General features: G+C 39.2%; 1 protein-coding gene across 10 annotated transcripts in view; it reads right to left on the minus strand.

Moving 5' to 3' along the window:
* LOC124138501 (5-hydroxytryptamine receptor 1D-like) overlaps positions 1–17,760 on the minus strand; it is a 194,683-nt gene that overhangs the window by 39,566 nt on the left and 137,357 nt on the right. For 2 of the 10 annotated variants that reach the window (XM_048391765.1, XM_046505192.2), the window contains exon 1: positions 13,955–14,344. The exons of 6 other annotated variants lie outside the window; for them this stretch is intronic. The gene's annotated coding sequence lies outside the window, so the exon portion shown is untranslated. Of the gene's footprint in view, positions 1–614; positions 770–10,768; positions 10,791–13,954; positions 14,345–17,760 lie in introns of those variants that run through there. 2 more of the 10 variants (XM_048391764.1, XM_046505196.2) reach the window with 2 other exon arrangements.

The raw sequence follows: 17,760 nt of genomic DNA on the forward strand, positions 1-17,760 counted from the left end.
AGGGACGCAAGTAAACACCAGTGTTATCCAATATACCATTAAAACATGATCATTTCACAAAACACCTATCAGTTTGCACCGGTCACGTGATACAACGCGTAAAGTTTAATCGACTTGCAACAGTCACATACACACATCTCAAATAACAGCAGCATTATCACTCATGGGGCGTATTGAAGTCATTTCTAATTACAAAAACCACGGACGTCATATATTGTGGATAATTAATTGGCTCGGTTTCAAGGGGCAGGCTCATTTGATGACCTCATGCAACATGCATTTCCGTGTTCAATCTAGCAGTTAAATATTAGCCAGTGTACACAAGATACAACAAGTGGTTGCAATGCAAACCTACTTGGAATGGACACGAGGTGATGAAGACAAGATCATCTTCAATAAATAACATGAAATTAGTATTGCAGCTTGCTTAACAGTCTGTACCCTATTCCCTTCCATACAACATATTGTCCAACCCATCTGCCGCTGAGACTGTGATTGTGCTTTAGTTATATCTGTACCCAAGGAAGAGAAATAAGGTGATTAAACATGCAACACAAATATCATCGTCTAAGGAAATCTCGCGCAAGCTGTTCCCCCATTCTAAGACAACCTACCTCCGATACAGCAACAGGCGATGTGATATGATACGCCACGGGTACACATCTAGGTGTTCAAGTCACATTCCACGCTGGCTTACAAACGTATCACTAGCAGCAACCTTCCCGCATCTGCGGTGACCGCTTATACCCGTAAATACATCGCAAGCAGGAAGTCAGGATACCCACAGTCATATTTGAAAAGAAAAAAAGACACGCAGGCTTTCGTGCATGAGTCACTGAGAGAGGTTCTCTGTCAACAATACTGTCTAGCTTATTCCAGAACTTGTGCAAACGAATTAATCATATTGATTAAGCAACAATCGTCGATACCTAATCATATATAAACCTTTCATAAATAGTATCTTGACAAAATATTTACTTGTTATTGATCAGAAAGGGTTTACTATGTGTATGTACAAAAGTAGTGCACTTGAGGATTGCTTGTTGGCGAGCCCGGTATACTCCGCGTCTTGCACCATTTGAATCTACATATAGGATTAAATACCATATAGTTAAAGTCCTGGCAGGATAAACTCCATCTAATTATAAAACTCAATATTTCGGATTCTTCGTTTTCCAGGCAACGCGCGCGCGCGTGCGTGCGTGCGTGCGTGTGTGTGTGTGAGAGAGAGATTGTGTGTGAGTGAGTGTCTGTCTGTCTGTTTGTCTGTGTGTCTGTCTGTGTGAGGTTGTGTGTGTACGAGAGAGAATTGTGTGTGTGTGTGACAGAGAGAATTGTGTGTGTGTGTGTGTGTGTGTGTGTGTGTGTGTGTGTGTGTGTGTGTGTGTGTGTGTGTGTGTGTGTGTGTGTGTGTGTGTGTGTGGTTAGGGTATTGTGATGACGTCACATGCGACATTAACCATTATTTACCATTATTTACATTGCCCGGAAGGTACTAGCCCATCAGAAAATGATTCCCCAAAACTCTGAAGACTTGTCATTATTTTTCATTCATTCACGTGCACATTACCATGATTCGTTTATCCAGACAATATAACGTCCAAATGAACGAGGTTACACTGAACATTCGTCAAGTTAAAATGTTTCGTTACAACCTCAACAAGCATCAGTTAAGTTTATCACTGAATCCTCGTCACAATAACGGTATATACTTACAGTGCTTGTTAACTTATCACTTCTATCTACTCACACAGTAATAATACAGCTATATTATGCGGCCTTTAAATAGTCGAATCTGGACCAGACAATCCAGTGATCGATAGCTTGACCACCCATCCATTTGGTCGCCTATGGCGTCCAACATTGGTTTCTCTGGACCACCTCTAACCTGGAATGCCAACCGCTTTAACCAACCTATTTAAAATGATGCAGATTAAATCTCAAAACTCACCTTTCATATGTGTGTTTCAATTGTTTAACGTGTTTATTTGACGATCCGTCTAAATGTGTGTGTGTGTGTGTGTGTGTGTGTGTGTGTGTGTGTGTGTGTGTGTGTGTGTGTGTGTGTGTGTGTGTGTGTGTGTGTGTGTGTGTGTGTGTGTGTGTGTGTGTGCGCGTGCGTGCGTGCATGAGTGCATGCGTGCCTGCGCCAGGTGTGTTGATATCAATAGCATACAGCAAGTATATTTTGTTATTAAAATACACTTCGGGTATATAATTACCATGCATGCCCTATCTGTAAATACAGGGCTATTGTAAGTATTGTGAATGACGATGAACCAACGTTAATATGCAAGGTTTGTCGTATTAAATAAAATCAATAATGTTCCAACAAGATAAATACATATGCCCTTTTGCGAGTTGTGTCAGTTATAAAAAGTATGAAAAATCTATATGCATCCATTAAATATACAACAAAGCATATGTTAGTAGTTTGAACTGAGCTGAAAACACTGCTGTAAATAAAATAGAGCGTTATGACATAACTATGAAAAAACGTGCTAATATGGCTATGGATAGAGAAAATGCAATTGAAATTTTTAAAAATAGTAACTGGTCTGAGGAATTCAACACCCAATGTTATGGTTTATGGGGAACTTGGCAGGGAACCCCTCAAAATAAAAGTATTTAAACGAATGATTTCCTTCTGGCATAAACTAACGAATTATAACGGACCCACAAAGTTATCTAATATTTTATATAACTATTTGATAAAAGACTATGATGCAAACGCAAAATCGTTTAAGTGGATAGCTACAGTAAAAAAAATACTAAATGATGTCGGACTGTCAGAAATATTCATAAACCCGTCTATTTGCTCTACTTCATGGCTGGTTTCAAAGGTCGAGAGAACTCTTAAAGACCAATTTATTCAACAGTGGCGAGAATGTATTTTATCAAGTTCAAAAGGTTTATACTACCAACATTTAAAAGAATTACCAAAATTCGAAAAAATTCTATTACTTCCCAAAACTATCTACTTGCCAATTTTACAATTTCGCACATCTAATCATCATTTGCCCATTGAAACCGGCCGATGGAGAGGGTTACTGAGAGAAGACCGTGTCTGTACACTATGCAATTCATCTGCTGTTGGAGACGAATTTCACTGTCTTTTTAGGTGTGAAGCACTTCTCCAGCAACGACTTCTCTACATCCCACAGAATTGTTATATCTGGCCAAATATGTGTAAATTGCGTAAAACGTTATCACCTAAAAATATATCCACTTTGAAACATCTGTCCAGATTCATCATAAATTTGAACTCATTGCGTTAAGGTGTCTAATTTTATTTCTTTTGATGATGATGATGATGATGATGATGATGATGATTATTTTTATTACTTTATTTGCTTAATTTTTATTTATTTTAGGCTTGTTACCATCTTGATCTGCATTGTATATTATATGTTATATATATATATATGTTATAGTTATATATATATATATATATATATATATATATATATATATATATATATATATATATATATATACTCTTGTACCACCGTTGGTGGTTTTTCAGAGAAATAAACTGAACTGAACTGAGCCAAGGTGAGGCGTTTAACCATATACCTGCATTCATTATGATACCAATATATAAAAGGCCAATTCAACAGAAAAATCAGTCTCAGTTATCTGCCGAAACATAATCTATTGGGCGTAAAAGGCAAAATGGTGATGGCAGTTACAGAATGCATCACTGAAATCAGTGTTCGTGAGAGAGTAATCATCTCCTGATTCACCTGTAGCACTGACACTCACACAATATGCTTAAAAGTAGTGTTGTTTGTTGTTTATCGTAGGGGTGTGGGTTGGGGTGGGTGTCGGGGACGGGGTGGGGTGTGTGTAGGTGAGGAGGTGGGGTGGGTGTAGTGGTGTGGGTGGGGGTGGGTGTAGGGGAGGGGGAGTGGTGTGTGGTGTGTGTAGGGGTGCATGTGGGGTGGGTGTAGGAGAGGGGGTGTGATGTGTGTAGGGGTATGGGTGTGTGTAGGGGAGGGGGTGGGTTGTGTGTAGGAGTGTGGGTGGGGTGGGTGTAGGGGAGGGGGCGTGGTGTGTGTAGGGGTGTGGGTGGGGTGGGTGTAGGGGAGGGGGTGTGGTGTGTGTAGAGGTGTGGGTGGGATGGGTGTAGGGGAGGGGATGGGGTGTGTGTAGGGGTGTGGGTGGGGGTGGGTGTAGGGGAGGGGTTGGGGTGTGTGTAGGAGAGGCAGTTTTAATGTCCCGGCCCAAACTATTGTTATATTTCTGATATAAAGATCACAATCATCAAATGAATTTCTGTGGTATGCCTTTTAAGACATATTTGCCATATCTGCAGCGTGTACGGGGTAACACGAACCGTCACGCATGGTTGCCTGATATAGTTAAGCATACAAGACCCTGTAAGAAGTTGATCCCATGTGGATTAAGCAAACCTCACTGGTGGGGCGTCTTTTACCTACAGGCTGTTTCAGATGACGGGGTCGATGACTTATATTATATCAATTAATCGCCTGTGATAGGCCAAGAAAGGGTCTGTTTGATAGTAGGTGTAGTGTGTCGTATTTAGAGTCTGTAACTCCTGTACAGCGACAGACGCAGATATCCACGTTTACTGAATCTGCATGAGTCATTGTCATTGTCGATGCAACACATACGTGAGTTATTGATCAGAATGTGTTTACCAAAAGACAACGTGTTTGTACAAAAGTAGTGCACTTGAGGATTTCTTGTTGGCGAGCCCGGTATACCCCGCGTCATACAGCATTTGAATCTACATATATGATTAAATACCATATAGTTAAAGTCCTGACAGGATAGACTCCATCTAATTATAAAACTCAATATTTCGGACTTCGTCTATCCGGACTCTTCGCTTTCGAGGCAACGTGTGTGTGTGTGTGTGTGTGTGTGTGTGTGTGTGTGTGTGTGTGTGTGTGTGTGTGTGTGTGTGTGTGTGTGCTTGTAATGTGTGTGAGAGAGAGATTGTATGTGTGTGAGTGAGAGAGAGATTGTGTGTGTGTGTGAGTGAGAGTGTGTATGTGTCTATCTGTCTGTGTGTGTGTGGTTACTGGATATAAACTGATGTGTGTACTACTCAATGTATGTGTGTGTGCGTGTGTGGCTGCCTGTCTCTGTGTGTGTGTGTGTGTGTGTGTGCTTGTAATGTGTGTGAGAGAGAGATTGTATGTGTGTGAGTGAGAGAGAGATTGTGTGTGTGTGTGTGTGTGTGTGTGTGTGTGAGAGAGAAAGAGAGATTATGCATGTGAGTGAGTGTTTGTGTGTGTGGTTAGGGTATTGCGATGACGTCACATGCGACATTAACCATTATTTACCATTACTTACATAGCCTGGGAAGTACTAGCCCATCAGAAAATGATTCTCCAAATCTCTGAAGACTTGTCATAATTTTATTCACGTGCACATTACCATGATTCGTTTATCCGGAGAATATAACGTCCAAATGAACGAGGTTACACTGAACATTCGTCAAGTTAAAATGTTTCATTACAAACTCAACATGCATCAGTTAAGTTAATCACTGAATCCTCGTCACAATAACGGTATATACTTACAGCGCCTGTTAACTTATCACTTCTACCTCCTCGACTCCCTTGTGGCGTCCCCAAGAGAGGTAATTAAGGTAATTACCGTTAAACACATGATTATCGTCATATCCAGTCTCTCTGCATGCTCTTTACGGGATCTCATTAACACAACACTTCAAGCAATCAGCCGCGTCACGTGAAATACACACCCACCAGGTGAAGTCTGTGATGGCGCGGGAGTCGACTTATCCCGCCGTCATGTATAGTTCGTGCTCCAGCTGTTTAGCAGTGTTACTGTGTTATATATAAATATACATATATATTGATAAATCGACCCTGTACAACCTCATGCAATTATTACCTTGTCTGCTGTCATATTCCGCCATTCGCTATATTAATGTAGTTATATTTATATAGAATTGCTGAAATTACATGTGTTAAAACCTTTTTGATTAGTTGAATATGGAGCGATATATCACAGCGCTGTAGAACGTACTGAAATGAAAACTGAAGCAAACAAACTATTGTGCGTTTAGAATGCTTCAGCTGTTGATAACCAATAATTGTCTGTGTGATTTATTGGCGATGTGTAAGGCAAGGGATGAAACATTAAGGACGATATGCTTAATATCGACAACGATAACTAACTAATACACAACGAATAAGGTTAAATATTTCATATGTTAGCATGCCATTCATCGATTAATGTTTCATATGTCTCGCCTGATCGGAGCAGCCTTGCATTGATTATATAAACCATCAATAGTCATTCAATTATATTCGTATAACAAAAACATATATGTACAGTAAACTACGGTTATAACGAACTTAAAGGGACTACTAATTTTAGTTCGTTATAACCGTAGTTCGTTATAAGCATATATACAGCATAACAACAGGAAATAGCAAAAAAGTAAGTTTGTTATATCCGTCAGTTCGTTATAAGCGTGTTCGTTATAACCGTAGTTAACTGTAATTATGAATCCATTTCATGGTGCTGTTACAGTAATTGACTCGAGAGTTTAAGAATAAACATGTTGTTGAGAAACTGAACAACGGTGGAGGAAGGTCTGTGACACTGAACCGTAGATTAAACAGTAGCACAACATGCCAGCGTGATTCAGAACCCAGTAAAATGTACTCGCTGACGACGTTCAGCTGTCCTGCATCTATTTCCAATCCAGGTCAAGGCGATATTCGCTATATCCCACCTAGTTAAAACAAGTTTTCACTATGCCCTACTTCGATATATCCGATATTGTCAATATCCCACTTCGTTATATCCGACATTGTCTATATAATAATCGGTATATCCGATATTGTCTATAGCCTACTTTGTTTAATCTGATATCTGATATATCCATTATAACCGATATTCTCTGTTATTAGTGATATTTTCTATATGATACTTTGTTATAATCGGTTTTCGGTTTTTCCTATTTCGTAATAGTCAATATTCGTCATGTCCTACTTCGTTATCACCGATATTTCCTTTATCCTACTTCGTTATATCCGATATTCGCTATTTCCTACTTCGATATATCCGATATTGTCTATAGCCTACTTCGTTATATCCTATATTGTCTATAGCCTACTATGTTACATCCTAACTTGTTTGATAGGCATTACTTAGAAGCTGGCGGATGACAAGATAGACACAATTTTATGGATAACAACTTCTTTACATCCGATATGTGATATCCCTTAAAACCGATATTCCCTCTATCCTACTTCGTTATTACTGATATTTGCTATAGCTACTTTGTTATAACCGATATTCGGTTTTTCCTTTTTCGTAAGTCGTTATGTCCTACTTCGTTATAACCGATATATGAAACTTCGTTATATCCGATATTGCCTGTATTCTACTTCGATATATCCGATATTAGCTATGTCGTACTTCGTTATGACCGATATTAGCTATGCCATACTTCGTTATAACCGATATTCGCTATATCCTACTTCTCTATATCTGATATTGCCTGTATTCTACTTCGATATATCCGATATTAGCTATGTCGTACTTCGTTATAACTGATATTAGCAATGCCCTACCTCGTTATAACCGATATTCGCTATATCCTACTTCTCTATATCCGATATTTCCCCAATCCTACTTCGCTGTAACCCATATCTTACTTCATTATATCACATGCCAAAATCTCGAAGCAATTCAGTGACTGTAGCAATGATTCCCTCGGTAAATATTTTGCCACCTTTTTTCATGGAAAAAATATAATGACACACATAAAACAACCAATTCTTATTGTCCCTTTGTTTAGCTCTCCAATAACTCACACTTCAGCTACTTGAATAAGAAACACAATATTGGAAATTACTCGAGTCTTGCAGTCTGCTGCTTGTCGCCAATATTGACTTGTGTCGTTCTTTTAGCGTGTGCAAAACATTCCCCACACAGACTGTCACGGTGGGATTGTCATGGCGTCATTCATGTGCACTTGGTACGTTTTTTATTTGTTAATCTGTATTCCAATGTTTCATATATGACCGTGCATGGTAGCAATGATATCGCGCTGTTTTCATGACTGTTAGGAAATTATATTTTTTTTATATCAACATAAAACACCATACAAATTATGACGGCTACTTCAGGTTTTATCAACCAGGATTATATTGTTGTTGTCACACTGGGCAATATTCCAGCTATATGACGGCGGTCAGTAAATATTCGATTCCGGACCAGATAACACAGTGATTGACATCATGAGCATCGATCCACGCAATTGGGATATGATGACATGCATCAACCAAGTCAGCGACCCTGACCACCCGATCCCGTTAGTCGCCTCTTACTTGAAAATTGGATTTGACCAAAAACGTTATCAAAACTTTACCAGGCTGAAAACAGTCGCCGATACACTGCATACTTAAAGTCCAAAACACAACAATGACACCCTCATCAAATACATTACCATCGAATACCATTTCTTCTTTGTTTAGGGGCGGTGGGGTAGCCTAGTGGTTAAAGCGTTCGCTCGTCACGCCGAAGACCCGGGTTCGATTCCCGACATGGGTACAATGTCTGAAGCCCATTTCTGGTGCCCCCCCCCCCCCCCCCCCCCCGTCAAACATAGGTGTATACTTTTTATTTGCCTGGCAGTTTATTTTGTTTTAACGAGGTTACACTGTATGTGGTATATTGTTCCATGCCTTGTGTAGCACAGTAGTTATTGCCTCTGAAATGATTCCGTCATAGAACATTTAGTACTAATTTGAAATACAAGAAGGGATGATTACATGCTTGGGCTATGGCGTTCATACGATTCTCTGACTGGGAAATGTCATTGGTAGGATCAGCTCTTGCGAAGGCTAGTAATGAATGCCATTGTTTGAGTGGTTTATCATTATATAACTTATGGGCATGGTATATATAAGCTACAAGTACACAAAATATTATTTATTTCATATAATGCTGCTATTCATCTTTCTTTTTACCTGATCTGAACCGATCCGTTTCTGACCTCAACCCGAGACTGTCCTGAACCTGATCTGATTTTGAAATTGATCTGAATCTGATCTCTACCTGACCTGGCCTGAAACGTCCTGAGCCCGACTTGAGACACACAGACAGAGAGAGAGAGAGAGAGAGAGAGAGAGAGAGAGAGAGAGAGAGAGAGAGAGAGAGAGAGAGAGAGAGAGATTATTTATGTGAGTGAGTGTTTGTGTGTGTAGGGGATTGTGATGACGTCACATGCGACATTAACTATTATTTGCCATTATTTACATAGCCTGGGGAGTACTAGCCCATCAGAAAATGATTCTCCAAAACTCTGAATGAACGAGGTTACACTGAACATTCGTCAAGTTAAAATGTTTCATTACAAACTCAACATGCATCAGTTAAGTTTATCGCTGAATCCTCGCCACAATAACGGTATCTACTTACAGTGCTTGTTAAGTTATCACTTCTACCTCCTCGACTCCCTTGTAGCGTCCCCAAGAGAGGTAATTACCGAGAGAGAGAGAGAGAGAGAGAGAGAGAGAGAGAGAGACACACACACACACACACACACACACACACACACACACACACACACACACACACACACACACACACACACACACACACACACACACACACACACACACACACATTGAGTAGTATACACAGAAGTTTATATCCACCAATAATAGGATGCCCGACCTATGATATTCTCCAGCTGGAAGCAAGTGCCAGGAACAAGGGGGTGTAAACAAACAGGTTGCTTTGAGCCAATACCCTACAACGTGCACACAATAAAAGGAACATTTCAAGTAGGATTGTGTTTTACGATGTTTGAATGAAAAAAGACATTTGTCTTGTATAATCTTAAGAGTGTTTCCCCTAATGATCACAACGGTTGGCATGATTGTCGTAAATTACAAATAAACATGTTTTTTGCCAACATACGGCCTGTATATTTCACGACCATCCATCATGATATAAAAACAGAAAGCGTGTAGTCAACATGTTTGAAATTCCATTCGGCTATTCTGAGCTGTACTTATACCTGTTCGCAGAGGATTTATTTCACATTAAAATCAATATGGTATACCATCACATTACTTAAAATTAATGTCAATGTTAATTATTTTATAGATATCAGAAGACGCTAATGTGTCTAAATGTGAATACAATACTCAGCATGTCTCCTTCATAAAACATGCACTTATTATTAAATTAACCTTACAGATTACACACATATTATCTGTAGACGAAGATGAGGCTAACAGACGTTGATATCTATATTCTGTAGTCTCTGACATCGGCATGAGTGACGTCCTGTATCGCATGTCACACAGGCGGTAATTGATTTTGACTACATATTTTTCCATGTTCCTTAAAAAACTACCACCTGAGCCTGTTGCGGAGTGTAATATCAGTTAACGTTTTACGTAAATATCAAAAATCATTTGTGTTGAAACAGTATCAGTTTATCACGCTATAGTGAACCCTCGTTAATCGGGACCCCATCCGTCTGGATGCTTGAACTATTACCGTTAGGGCCTTTAAGTATTCTCAAGGGACACTACTCCAGTCATTTGTTAATACGGACATCTGTTAATCCGGATGATTAATCTTGAACCAATAACGTCCGGTTTAACGGAATTTCACTGTATCAAAATCTTGAAATCATTAAAAACATCTTTAGTAACATGTAAAATCGAACCGGTCTCTGTTGATAGGGAAGTGACAAGGTAATATGCTATCACACACTCTATTAATGAAATATACAGACCCACTCTGGACACGGGTGTCCTCTCGTCATCGGTGATTGAACTAGTCCCAAAGGTTACATAGCCTATGAAAGTGATATCATGCTGACGATAAGCACTGACAAGCTACTATCTCGTTTGTCATGCATACGCATGCAAATTTGCATTTGTGACTTCAGATGTTTCCAAACGATCGCTTCTACTGTAAGAGTATGTTATCTGTCGATAGGCTTATTCCAAAGTACATTGATAAAAAAAATACAACCTTGGCGCCTAGAAGGTGAGAGGTCATATATATATATAAATCTATATCTATATATATCTATATCTAAATATATCTATATCTATATATATATTCGAACTCATTGCCTGTCTTATGATTATTTATTTCATACTTATATTAACAGCTACTTTTGTAAATATTAGTAAAAATACGTTTTGTTTTGCCTTATTATGAATACCTACAACTGAAAATACATTAACAGTCTCAGTCGACTATATAAAAACTCATCTCTTCCTTGTAATGCCCATAGCGTGTCTGTAGCTGTCAAAACCCGTCAATCATAAGATAACACTGTTTATGGTGTATATTCCGGACTCCCCTGGACGCGTGCCAGGTGTATATTGGCGGTTATCTCTAATTAGGTACAGCATGAAACGAACAAGACACATGTCGTAATAAAATGCATATATCCTGATCACATGCAGTGAAATTAACATCGCCTGTTGAGAGCGCCCTACAACATTAAACACACTTTCAGGTGTGTAATCTGCAACCTTGATCCAAACGGGAGGCTGATGTTTCTAAGTGGCGTCAAATTTAGTGTCTTATAAAGCGGCTATTGCTTCAGAATTTGAGTAAATATTCATTAGAGTTGGTATCATGTATACCCCAAAACGCATTCCAACGTTGTTTTTAATTAGGTCGTAAAAATGTAATATGTACAGTATAAATAGACAACATTTAACCTTCTATATAATTATGCTCAGTGATGTTTGAAACAGATGCAAACATATGGTTTCTTGGGCCTTATCAAACACCAGGGTCTTTGTCATAGTCAGTGTAGAAGTAATATACACAAGATAGTGCATGAGTAAAAAGTTAAATTATATAGAAAGAGTAGTCTATCATACAGACCCTGAAACAAATATATCCAATACAGCCCATGCAAGTCTATAATATTTGGCAAGTCTAGATTACTGCAGTATCAGTATCTGAAAATGAAGAGAGCCTCTGAGCTCCTTTTTAATATATTTCATAACTATAATTTAACAACTGTTTTTATCCGTAAAATATCAAATTATATGCCATACTCATTTCAAAATCATATTTAATAATGTAAATACTATTTGACAGTATGACTGTCACCGAAGTGTATATACGTAATTGTAATATGATGCTAACCCCTTTCTGACTCACACGAAATTGCGAATCATATGCTAGTCAATACATGAGAAACATGCAGAATTCAATATGGCCTTACTATTGTCCAACAGCATACGTTTGTGTAAATTAATATGATGCATTAATACGATGTTAACAGTGTATGACATATCACGTAATTATCATTCAATATAAACCCCTTTTACACAATTGTAAAGAAAACACTAACCGATCATGTACCAGCCAATAAACCTTTTTCTCCAATCTCTAGATCATAATACACATGTAGTTTATATTTGCCTTTGGCAAAAGCGATTAGATTTGTCAAAATGATATTTGCTAAGACATTTAACCGACATTCAAAGGTTGAAGCATGTTTGTATGTTCGTGGACGCTAGCCCGAGGCGTCGTCATGCACGACTTTACAGCATTAAACATATAAACAACCACGGCAGGTAGTGGGAAGGCTATACTCTCGGGCAAAAAACAGAAGGGGTATATGATGATAGCATTAAGGTACGGCAATGATTTTAACAGTTTTACAGGGTCAAAGGTCACGTTTTACCTTGGGGGTGACTTTCAGTTGTTGCCACGTGAGGTAGAAGAAGCTTATAAGGTATTATATTATTATATGAAAAAAGGTTCAGATATGTGTATTTATGAGCGTCATGGCAACAGCTGATGCTATGTTTTTGTTTCATAATATTGCTATGACTGGTCGTACATCACAGTGTTGCTCACCTAGAACTTCATAGAATATTATCATTCTGATGTTAAGACTATCAGACTATCATGTAACGCTTTGAGTAACCCTTGCGTGGAAACGTATTATTATTATTATTATGATTATTATTATTATTATAGAAACACGTATGTTCTTACTTATTCAGGTATTTTACAGAGGTATTATTATTATTATTATTATTATAATTATTATTATTATTATAGAAACACGTTGTAACTGATTAATTCAGGCATTTCACAGCCGGAAATAGTCAAGATCAGTATCATGTAAATTGGAATATGTAAGAATAAGGGACATCCTATCAAATACATAATGATTTTTTAAAGCTGAGACAATTGTGAAGACATAACATGAGAATCATGCACTGTACGTGTTATCGGGACAGCCTTAGCATTTCTCTACTCCTTCAATACAGGCAATGCGACGCTGCTCGGCGCGACAGCTGCCGTGTTTTAGTTGCGAGAAACTTTATCCATCTACAGGGTGTTTTCACTCCAATAAAAAACATGGTGAAAACGATCCTCAGATACAGGCGCGAGATGGGGCTCTCCAATCTAGGTTTATCGCGAGACTCGAACAGCGGGGTCAAACACATAAATCAGTTAATATGCCCAATTTCACAACCGATTGCTTATCAATCAACGGACAAGCTAAATGTATGAATGTATGATGTGGAAATATGTCAGGGGCTGCGACACGACACATCCACACCCTGAAGGCATATGGTGTTTGCATAGTAGATCTTGAAGGACTGCTTATCTTAACTACATGACTCGTCAAAACTAGATATGAACGAAATAAAAATAAGCAGAATGTTTTAGAAGTCATCAATAATATTCATGAATATACACCAGTGACCCGAATGCCTGATTGACATGGACATGATATTGACCAGGATACAAGGGCTGTAGAGAGTGTTATTAGCTGTCATGGACATGCGGCGATCATCACCACGTGTCGTCACTGAAAGTCGCCGAACGCCGAAACGTCCTCTGAGACAACGCGTCCATATTGTAACACCCTTGATTCATCCTATACTAAACATGTAACTAAATATCAGTCAATAAACAACCAACCTACCTTGCACTGTAACACATAGTCCTATAATGCTAGGAGAGGATTCTCCTTCTCATTCATTTAACATAACCCGGAAAGGATTTCCCACTGAATCCAACTCAGAGGAACAGTTCACAGTTGTGACACATGGCCAACGGAGCGAATCGCTTTATCACAAAAAACGAAAGCACTTTATATGACTGGCTCAATCGCTGGTGTCTCGCGCTACAACACGCCGTAATATCTGCCAGCCCAACTTGGACCCACCTCCCGCTTCTAGGCGGAGCGCTGACTGGGTCAGGATCCTTGCGGGTTTAGAATCCTCGTTCAGAGCGGGAGAGCAGTCTTTGACTGTAGCAGATTAAGATCTGTAGTGCTGCGGTAACGTGGACGCTTTGTAAAATAATCCTTCGCGTCACGCTAAATGCTAGCGTTATTTTTAGCTTCCTCGGTCTATTTTAGCCTATGCACTGTATATTACATCCCGACTCCCCACTTCCTCTAGTGAGGCACTCACATCCAGAGAAGCTTTCCCTCATACATAATCTATAGTTCCAGCTGAATGGCGATGTACTTTTTACCATGTGGGCTCTCAACACACACACACCCCTCCCCCCTTTACCAAATTCCTCCACACAATACTAGCAACAGGTTCATACTATCGAATAAGATAGAATACACTTTAAAATGATGTCATGCGATTTATTATTTAGTTAAGTACAGATTCGGTGTTCGGCTGCTAGTACCTCCACATATATGTTCTTTGTAATAACTGAAATCCTTTAATCCTTTAGAACAATTTAGAGCTAAACATTTCTTATTGATAACTTATTATATCATGCCTCCTATTTATATCTGGAATTCTCCTGTTTTATAACTGACTACAGTTTAACCCAAATCAACTCTTTCCACATGATTTGCACATGAAAAATATATTGGAAAGAAGCGGGACATATTTCAATTATATGTTATTATAAATATTTGCCCACGTCTACTATTACTAGCAATTATAAATTTGACCTTCATATCTGCAGATGTTGGGCCGTCGATTCTAAAAGTAGAGCAGTTTCATAAACTAGCCAGCAATCAACACAGCCCTCAATGAGGACACGTGACTTGTGTGGGGACGAATACTGCTAATTGCATGCATCATGTGCAGTAAAACTCTGCTACGGCCAGTTATATCCGGAAATGATACTTGTTTATATAGGGTACAGTAAATGGTAAAACCGGCTAATTACCAGCATTCCCTTATTATTCTGAAATTTATACATATTTATACATAAACCTAGATTGACCGAAATGTATTAATTTCATCAACGGTTGAACATCAGGTGGATGTATCAAGATACTAAACCGAAGCTAGCTGGCTATAATTAGAATACAACTATATACATTCCTTAATCTAATTACCAGGTCCAAAGCTTTTGTATGTATCCATAAATGTATACTATAAACTCTTTTACAAGTTTATTATAGCAGAAATTGATTGACACGCGATGCTGCGCTATAATAGTGTGGCAAAATGTATCAGGCTTCTTGTCAGAAGGCACATGCTGTAAAATAGCACGAAATTTACTGCTATTTGGCAGCACCGCGGCTACAGAGCTGGTAGTAATTTCCGCGCTCGTTTATCTTGCTGTGCTGATCGCCTATACCTATAATTTTAACGCATAAATGAGCCAAATGTTGAGATATAATGATTAGTGCCTATTGTTTTCAGATCAGATAAGCCCGAGCTCCGCGGGGCTGTGTTGTGAGGGAACCACAGATCGCGATTTAAGTGTAGTTCATTGTTGGTGTGCATTGTTACGTATACAACTACCCCGGGTCGGTGCAGGCACCCGTATTGAATATTAACAAACAGCAGATAGCAAGAACTTGCAGGAATACAATGAATGTACACCCACTAAGACATTTCTTTTTATAATTACCAATTAACCACAATTACCATGATGGAATAATTATTAAAATGAACAACCTCTACCTGGGTGGTCTACGTTTGGGGGTAGGCTTGGACAATTGACAACCCCAGCAACTTTTCTTCTTTGTTTGCCAACTTTTTTTATGCACAGTGGAACTTGTCTAAACCGAACATGCATGAAACCCAATGTGGGAGATGGTGGTCCGGATTAATAAGTTTATAGATTATTAGATTTATCTTTGGGAATTGTCTTCCTTGTGTCAAATATGAGTGAGTGAGTAGTGTTTTACGCCGCTTTTAGCAACATTCCAGCCATATCACGGCGGGGGACTCCAGAAACGAGCTTCATACATCATATTCTTGTGGGGAATTGAACCCGGGTCTTCGGCCTGACGAGCTAACACTTTAACCACTAGGCTACCCCACAGCCCCGTGTCATGTATGAACAAACTTAAAGAAATATTTATTTAAGATTTACCTAATGATAAATTAACGTGGTAGATTCGGGACCGTAAATTTGGTCCGGTATTGACAGATATCCGGATTAGTCATAGTTCGGTTTAGATAGATTCCAGTGGATATTTATCCAGCAGTGAATGCTTACTCTAATTTTCTGGGAGACAGAGTATCAGCTAGATACAAATCCCTTGATACAACAACAAGCCTTAAGCTGGAAGTACACTGGCGTACAGTCCGCCTTTAAGATACGCCCGACCTTCATACCCATCGATGTGACGTAGCTTATTCTTAGCATCCACCGCTAATACTGCTACTACAATTAATATTTATAAAAAACGGTGTTAAACAGATCAACCAGCAATGTTTACATTAGTTTCATCAGCATGTTAAACCGGGCATAAAGGGACTTGCTAAATTGCGTTTAGAGAATCGTCAATACAAACAAATGAAAAGTAAACATAGCGGTAGTCACGTCTTCGTGAATTCGATTATCGACCCTGAAACTAAATTAAACCACGTTACTCCGGATTTCCTGTCCATATTTACCACGGAGGATAGACAATATGTTCGCAGGTTGTGAATAGCCATCACCCAGAGGGTCTGCAAAAGCGTATTTGATGATGGCAACCGAGCCCCGAATGCGTTTATTTTTGAACGAAGTATTGGATTAACTACTGAATGAGATGTGTTTGCATCCACATCAATGTGGATACAGCTACACCTGTATGGAGCATGATGCTTGGTGTATTCTTCTCCAGAAATAATTATACTCGTAATATAATGCAAAGCTTCTACTCAGTTATAAACGATGTTAATATTGTTGTTTAACCCCGGAGTCAACAACTTTCCATCGTTATCGTGCGGGCTGTAAATAATCGAGCCTGGACCAGACAAACCTGTGATTGATATAATGAGCAATCTCATACGCCGGCGGGGTACGGTGATATACAATTGACTAATTCACTGAGCGTGACCACCCGATCAATTAGTCGCCTCCTATGACCAGCATATGTATCCGGATCCCCTCTCGACAATCTTAACGCTAAGATCCCCTCTCGCCGATCTTAACGCTAAGACCCCCCTTCGACAATCTTAACGCTAAGATCCCCGCTCGAAATCTTAGCGCTAAGATCCCCTCTCGACAATCTTAACGCTAAGATCCCTTCGCGACAATTTCAACGCTGAGATCCCCTCTCAACAATATTAACGCTAAGATCCCCTCTCGACGATCGCAAAGCTTAGGTCCGCCCTCGACAATGCTAACACTAAGATCCCCTCTCGACAATCCTAACGCTAAGATACCCCCTCGACAGTCCTAACGCTAAGATCATTTCGCGACAATCGTAACGCTACAACTTCGAAACAATCTTAACGCTAAGATCTCACACAAACCGCACCACCACAATTATCATCAGCGGAGACACCGTTATCAAACCCATATACATGT

This window comes from Haliotis rufescens, unplaced genomic scaffold (assembly GCF_023055435.1).
Source record: "Haliotis rufescens isolate VD_foot unplaced genomic scaffold, xgHalRufe1.0.p SCAF_97, whole genome shotgun sequence".
Lineage (NCBI taxonomy): Eukaryota > Metazoa > Mollusca > Gastropoda > Lepetellida > Haliotidae > Haliotis > Haliotis rufescens.